Here is an 8,520-nt window from a genome sequence, read left to right as displayed (position 1 = left end):
CATGTGTTACAATGTTTGCTATGATGTGTTTCTTTCAAAACTGCACATTTTGAGACCTGTGTAGGCAACAGAAGTGCAGGACATGGAAGAGTTCTAGAATTATTTTGTTAGCTTCAATTACTTGAAGGGTTAGCTTTATTTTACCAGTAAGTCACTTTAATTGATTTCTACTATTGACGGTATCTGAGTGCTTCTGGGTTCTGTTGCTCCTCCAGTATTGAATTTATTTTCTCTCCCCGTCCCGGCTGTGCCTCTCCTCTGTGCTCCACTTAGCTTGTACCAAACTGCGCTCTGCTGAAAAGAAACAGAAGCAAACCAATCTCCCTGCTGCCTTGGATCTCTATCGCTTGCTCCTCTCGTCCTTATCTTCTACACTCACCTCTGCCAAATGCTCTTACTTCCACTCTTTCACTCAGTCTTCCACTAACAATCCCTGTAACCTTTTCTCTATCTTTTCCATCCTCTTTAGCCCTCTTCCCCTCTCCCACCTTCCTCTGTCTAAGCCTACGACTTTGCCTCCTTCTTCTTCTCCAAAATCACTGACCTCTGCAAACTCTTCAATATGTCCCCTCCTTCCCTACCCAAATTACCCTCCTTATCCTCCTTCTCGCCCCTCTTGGACTCTGATCTTTGCTCCCTGCTCCAGTGCCACAAACCCACCACATGTGCTCTGGACCCCCTCCCCACTCATCTTTTCCAGGCTGCCCCTGCTCTACTCCCTTTCATTTCCTCTCTTCTTAACACCTCTCTGGCTGTTTCCCCTCTGCTTTCAAACAGGCCTGCATCACCCCATCTTAAAAAGAACCCTCCGTTGATCCCTCATCCCACCAGAACTACCCTTCTGTCTCCTGTTTCCCTTTCCTCTCTAAAACCCTTGAGCAAGCGGTACATCGCCAGCTCTGCTTTCCTGTCAACACATTCTCTGCTCGACCCCCTCCAATCTGGTTTTTGCCTGGCACACTCCACTGAAACTGCTCATCTCCCCATTACTTACACTCTATTCTCTGCCCCTGTCGCCTTCCTCTCCTCTGTCCTAATTGTCCTCGACCTCTCTGCTGCCTTTGACACAGCTGACCACTCTAGTCTCCTGTCCTCTCTAGCTGACCTGGGACTCTCCGGCACTGCTCTGGCCTGGTTCTCCTCCTACCTCTCCAATCACACGATTTAGCAATGAAATGTTTATCACAATTGGATAAGCTCCATGCAAAAATGTCAGTGTGACATACAGACAGGCGCATGTACGAACAGACAGACACCACCTATATCCCCAGACTCTGATATGCTCAATAACTTAATACCAAGTTTCATGACAACTGGATAAACGGTTCTGCAGATATATGGAACAACGTGAAGTGTGAGATAAAAATGGCAGTCCTTACTAAGATAATGTGTCTCTGTGCGTGTTTCTTTTGTCACTCTGTGTGTATGTGTGCGTCTCTCTGTGTGCGAGTGTCTGTGTGTGTGTCTGTGTGAGTGTGTATCTGTTTCTGTGTGAGCATGTCTGTGTGTGTGAGTGTCTGTGTATGTGAATGTGTGTCTGTGTGAGCGTGTCTCTGTGTGTGTGTGTGTGTGTGTGTATGTGTCTGTGTGTGTGTGTGTGTATCTGTGCGAGCGTGTCTCTGTGTGTGTGTGAGTGTTCTGATTCAGAGCAATAGATGACACATTACTGCATTATTCATGCCCTGCAGTAACTGTGATTATGAATCGTAATAAATTAGTAATCTGCTCTCAGAATAAACAACTCGAGGGATGAGAAAGAACAGCCAGTATTATTTCAATCGCTCTTCCTGAATCGATGTCAGGGGCCTGTGAAACAGTGCTAACAGGAGCTTCCCTCTCATGCTCCCTGGCTGGGGTGCATGTCCCTGGAAATATAATGTCTGTGTGTCTGCATGATACAGAGTTTGCATGTAACTTGGTTATGACCTCAGTTATTGAGAGTCTGTCATTTTAGTTTTGCATGTAAATGCTTATACAATCGTGATGAAACTTGCTTACCATCATCTTTATGACCATGATCACAGAGTAACCAAGGCTTTATTAAAATCCTTTCTCCTACCTCTTCTGAGTATGTATTCCTTCATTTCTCCCTCTCCCTTCTCCTTTCTCTACTCCACTCTCCCTCTTTCTCCTCTCCCCTCCCCTATCACTCTCCCTCTCTCCTCTCCACTCTCTGTCCTCCTCTCCTTAATAGCTTAGTTCTCTGAGAGTACTGTGTATATTTTCATTAGGCACTCTAGTCCTGAATGATTTTTGATCACAGAACACAGGCTCATTAGCAGAGTCAATAAGCCAGAGGAAATTAAGATTGTTGCAATTTACTCTCCTCAATACATTATGAACATTAAGAAAAGTTCTGTTTAATGAAATAAATCCTTCACGGAGTACTAACAAAAGTTTTCCAGTCCATTATTTTTCCACTTATTAGCTTGATTAACATTTTCACTGACTCTGTGACAGAAATACAACGATTCTTGGTTGTAAATCTCCCTCCCGACCTGTGAGGGCGCTAAGCAGCGAGAACAGAGTACCTTGGACAGGCCGGCCTGACAGTTCTTTCCCAGGGTTCAAGGGAAGTCAGCCAGCTATAAAGGGGCGGAACTCTGGTGCATTAACTCATCGACCCGGAAGGGAAACGAGGTGGCATTCGCGGATTGGAGGGGTGGTTGCACTCGTTTACCAAGGGGTCATGTGTGACGGCATAAAAGGGGACGGAGAGACGCAATCTGTGCCTTCGCTTTGTGTTATTGAACCTGAAAGGACCCGTGAGAGACCCAGTGAATATACGTATCGTGAGTGTTTTGTTTGTTTGTCTATAATTGTCTTGTTTGTCATTATTAGACGGCTAACACGTTCTGGAGCTGTCGCCAAGGGCCACCACAAAACCCGGAGCAGCACTGCACTATTGTCACTGATAAACCTGTATCACCCATCACAACCACTACTGCATGCACCCAGGACTGGTGACCTTGTTAGTATATTGTGGGACGGATATTTGTGTTTGTTCTTTGGCACTGTAACCCTGTTGTTATTTACTCTCTGCACTACACATTGTTGTGTATTGCCGAGGATTATTATTTGGTCATCAGACCTGGATACAAAAGTAAAACCTTTTTCCAAACTGGATTACACACCTCTCTGTCTGCTTAATTACACACTGCATCACTCCTGCATCTGTACCCAATCAGCCACTTTGCCACTAACCCCTTTAAAGGAGTGCTAGCCGTCATTAAAATCCATTCTCTTCCATCTTATACTGAGAGGCAATGGGAGCACAAGTATAGGGCATCTACAATGGGATGAGGCTGGTAGAATGGGACCACAGTAGTCTAACTATACCCAGATGATCTTCAATGGCAGACAGACAGACAGACAGACAGTGGAACTACAATGGTTCTGTAATATACTGAGGGGCAATGGAAGCACAAGTACAGGGCAGCTACAATGGGATAGGACAGTGCTAGCGGAGAAGTGTTTTAAGCGAGTGCTCATTGAAGTTTAGTGTTTGGTAACTAGTGGGTGCTAATTACTCATCAGACAGATGGACCTAATGGTTCACATCAGCTCTTTCCCCGAGAACATTGCCGTTTACAGGTTCTGTTTGCGTTGGCAGTGTAATTAAGACCATTGAGGCACTTCTCTCTAATTAGCTAGAGCAATTAACTGCTGAAAGTGCCGGCCTGCGTGGAAACTCAAAGGAAGTGAAAGATAAGCTACCAGACAGATTGGAGATTCTGTTAAAGAAATTGCTATCTGAATTGTCTCAGCCAGGCATTGCCATTCATTATAGAGAGCTCAAGTGTGCAGTTTTGAATGAAACATGTTTCAGTGCACATTTTCATTTTATTATGTATTTATTTATTTTACATTGAAAGTGGCCAATAATTTAACCCCCAATTTTCTCCCCAATTTAGAAAGTCCAATTTTTTTTCCCCTTCTCACCGCAGCAATTCCCCACAAAGCTGCTTGGGAGAAGGTTCAGCGGGCGTCCTCCGATCCCACGATCGAGCCAGCTTCCTCTTCCACACCCAGGAACTCGAGAGCGGATGTCAGCGAGCTACCGCCCCCTGGAGGACAAGCCCTGCAGGTGTCCGTTCTGAGCTCACTGAGCTCCTGGCCAGCAGTGTTCGCTGTAGAGCGATGAGGAGAAACAGTCCCTGCCGGTTTTGTTTCTAACTGGTAATTAAAAACACCGGCCATGCAGGAGTCAGAATACCAGAAGTCATCACCCTAGTATGGTAAGCGACGTGTCAGTCATGGATTGGAGGAGATTGAACTAGCTATCGGAAGGGGCGTGGCTAAGGGTATTTCAGGGGATGTGATGATGCAATCTGTTCCTTTGTTATGGTTACGAAAGGACCTGCAAAGGAGTGAAGCGAAAAATAACCTTGAGTGTTTCATGTTATTTTGTTTTGTCGTATAAACTAATATTTGTTTGTCATTATTAGACGGCTAAACTATCCGGGAGCTGCCGCTACAAAGCCAGTATTAAACCCGGACTGCACGGCACTGTTGTTCACTATCAACTTGTATTGCAGCACCTGCACAAAGAGCACTCAGTACTAGATGAAGTGATCGTGTCTGTATTTGTGTGTGTCTTGTTTAGTGTCTTATTATTTTGCTAGTTATTATCTATCAGCCAATAAAGAGCTGTTTAACCGTGAACTGTGTTGTTTCATTCCTGAGCACTGCATCACTTCCTCACCTGTGCACTGCAAACCACATTGCCACATAGCTGTAAGATTTTCTTTCAAAACTGCACATTTGAGACTGTAGCTAATGGAACTGCAAAATGGACTGAAGGAGTGATTTTGTTAACGACAATTACATCACAGCTAATGTACTAGAATGAATCCCTTTTAAAAGTTTCCCCACAGTGGATTAAAACATTTGTTCCGTTTTTCCCATGGTTATTATGGATTTACCATGTTTTTTTTTTATTTTTTATTTTTTAAATATGCCTTGCAATGCGTACCTATGCTTTATTACAGAAAACTTTTATAAGGGTTAGTTTAATTTGTTTTTGTAATATGCTTTACCATACTTCTCTGGGCTTTACAATGCTTACTTGTGCATTACTAGGCTTTCACTGTGCTTGATTACACTTTGCTGTACTATGCATAACTTTTATCAGGGACATACATTATTCAGAGCATTGGCACAAACTAACATTCAAACATTTGCTGATATTGAATCTTTGGAACCCACGCTGAAATGTAATGGCAACAAGTTAGCTTTTTCTAATGTGACTTTTCCCAATTTAATTATATAGCTGGAAACATTGTTTGGTTCATAACTGGTAATTAAAAACACTTGAAACCTCCGCTGCTAAAACCAGGTCACAACATTCTGCAATTAACATGTTTTTTTTGTTTGATACACAGTGAACAAAATCACAGACTTCAGAAGAATATTAATGATTCCTATTGTTCTAACAGGACGGCTCCCACTTGACTTAACCTTTTCGATGCCAAGCTGCAGAAGTGGCAGCTGTGAGTTAGAAAATAGTTTCGGGGGGGGGGGGGGGGGGGGGGCAGAAATGATGGCTAAAGACCCTCACCCTCCAGATTGGAACCCAGGTTTCCAGAGGAAGGGGAAAGGCAGGAATTAGAGGGTAGTGTCTGTCTGACAGCATTCACAATAATGTGCCTGTATTTGCACTCCAGTTGAAAAGTCAGGATTTCTATTCAAATGATGGGACATTATTGTTTTCATGTTTCATATTTTATTAGAGCCTGTAGCATAACTTCAATAATTACAGGGAGATCATAACCCAGGCTTATTAAAACTAGCAGCATTATAACGGCCTGCTTTGAAATCCATTTATTTCTTCTTAATAGCAGAAAGCAACATTATCACTGCTCTCCATTTAAAGGAGCCCAAACCAACTTTAAAATCCATTCTCTTACCTCTTATTTGCACTAGCAATATTGTCACTGGTCTAAAGAAGTGCTAACCAATACTCCTTTACATGTTAGGATTTCAAAGCCTGTGATAGCACTGTTTTATATAAGGTGTTCCGATGCTAGCTAGATCTGTTTCATGCCTGTCCTACATTCGCCACAGATGCTGAAACTTGGCATGTCAACGGAAAGACAGAATTACTCAATATGAATTCTTCTGACAAGGCACTCTGCTTGGTCTTAAAATATGACAGCTATTTATAAATCATGGTGACTTAAATATTCCTGTGAAAAAAATTAAAATAAAACAGGGAGGCACAGATAACACCATGAAAAAAACTTGGAGGGACTGTCTGAATCATTGCTGGTGACACAGTATTATAAAAATACTGTCTGGGAAAGCTATGAGGATTATTTCACCACAGTTTTTTTCTATTTTAATTATGATTCTTGAACACCTCATTCATCTTTCAGAAGTGCAGAGTGAAATGCATTTCTTTGCTCTCCTGTAGTGGTTTCTTACCCTTACAGCACCACCTAGTGGGGAAAAAAGAGGCTGAAGAAAGCAAACCGGCACACTGTAAACTCTGTATTAGACGGGTTATAAATTTTAAAGTTTATAATTTACATTCAAACCCTCTTAATATCACTCCTGTTAATGCCACCCTCTCTCCGGTTAGTATCACCATATTGAAATGTCTCGGACGGAACATAACAGGAATTAATGGAGACATAAAACCGAGGTCCTATTGTAAGTGACTCTGCAGCAGTTGTGATGAATAGTTCACCCCCTAGTCTGTGTAAGTCGCTTGGGATAAAAGCATCTGTTAAATGACTCATTAATAATAATAATATCAGTCCGGTTTTCCAATCACACAACTGATTGTCCCTGCACTTGCTATCACTTTGGGAAACAAAGTATTATTATTATTTATTTCTTAGCAGACGCCCTTATCCAGGGCAACTTACAATATATCACATTATACATTATTTTACATTATACAGATTTCACATTATTTTTACATACAATTACCCATTCATACAATTGGGTTTTTACTGGAGCAATCTAGGTAAAGTACCTTGTTCAAGGGTACAACAGCAGTGTCCCCCCACTGGGGATTGAACCCACAACCCTCCGGTCAAGAGTCCAGAGCCCTGAGCCCTAACCACTACTCCACACTGCTGCACGATTAGAAGGTTTCCACACTGCTTACAGATTTCCAGTGTAATCATTACAATGTGCTGCATGACTTAAAAAATTACATTCATAAAAACTGTTGTAATCGATGCAGTACCATATACCATAAATTTGTCGACAGAAAACGAGGAATACTGGAGAACAAATGATGAGTGAAATATACAGAGATTCATAAATATCTACCCTTTTTATGTATACAAGTGATTTTAAAAAATGTGTATATATTATTTTCAGTATATACCGACAGCCTATCTACCACCACCCCCAGATAGCAATCAACCACTTTCAAATCTATCCAATATATTGTCTGCACATACAAATCCCCCATTCTCCATCATCCCCCCACCCCACCCAAATGGGGACAGACTAAAATGAATGACAAAACAGAATGCCCATTGACTATAATTGTGTGGTAAAGTGGTTTGTAGTGCACAGGTGTAGAGGTGATGCAGTGCTTAATAGCACACCTGATCTCATTGAGATCAATCGATTCAATGGGACATTATAAAGCAAAAATCATGATAAAGGGGACAGTTAGGCAAACAGATACAACACGACAAAAACTCATGGTTGCTTTCAGCTTTTACCGCCCTTTACAGGTCTTTCACAATGATAACAAAGGAACAGATCGCTCGGCCACATTCCCTGATATACCTTCAGTTACGCCCCCTTTGGTAGCGAGTGCAATCACGTCTCCTCCAATCCTTGACTGACACATCATGTAGCAGGGCAGCAGGAGAGAAGCCCTGCACATGAAAAGGGGGCGGGGCAAAGCCCTGCCATAAAATGTGGGGTTTTGGTTTTTGAATTGTTTATTTATTTTAGAACGGGGTACCCCTCTGCCCCTGTCTTTAGTGTGTATTATTTTGTATCTGTTTTGTTTCGTTTTTGTATTTATTTAAAAATATATATGACAGCGTAGCCGTATGTTTTGTTATTGTTTTACAGCATGGATGGGAAGCCCCATCCATATTAAAAAAAAACCTTGTGCAGAAGGTGACCATCTCCCGAGTTAATTAATTGTTTACCTGGTTGATGGTCACCTGTATAAATGTCTGCAGCTTTCGGCGCTCTAGGTGGATGTTTGGAAGTGGAGAACGAGAGTGGAGGAGACAAGAGAGAAAACAAAACTAAAATATAAATCGGAGCAGTGACAGCAACTGCCCAGCCTGACCTATTGTTTGTGTTTAGTGTTCGTGATTATTTTTTTTAAACTTTTATTTTGCTCTGTGAGCGTTGTTTTGTTATTTAAATAAAAACGGCGCACGCCGCGTCTTTTGCGCTGCAGTACTGCGTTTGTTTTTGTTCTGCAGTCTGGCCTGAAGTCATCACACCGGCTACCCTGTCACACATTGCCTACTGCAGTAAGGCGCTGACTTCTAGTATTGTGGCTTTGTCCCTTTTTGGATGGCCGACTTC

This window comes from Acipenser ruthenus, chromosome 56 (genome assembly GCF_902713425.1).
Source record: "Acipenser ruthenus chromosome 56, fAciRut3.2 maternal haplotype, whole genome shotgun sequence".
NCBI lineage: Eukaryota > Metazoa > Chordata > Actinopteri > Acipenseriformes > Acipenseridae > Acipenser > Acipenser ruthenus.
Note: the sequence above shows the minus strand (reverse complement) of the source record.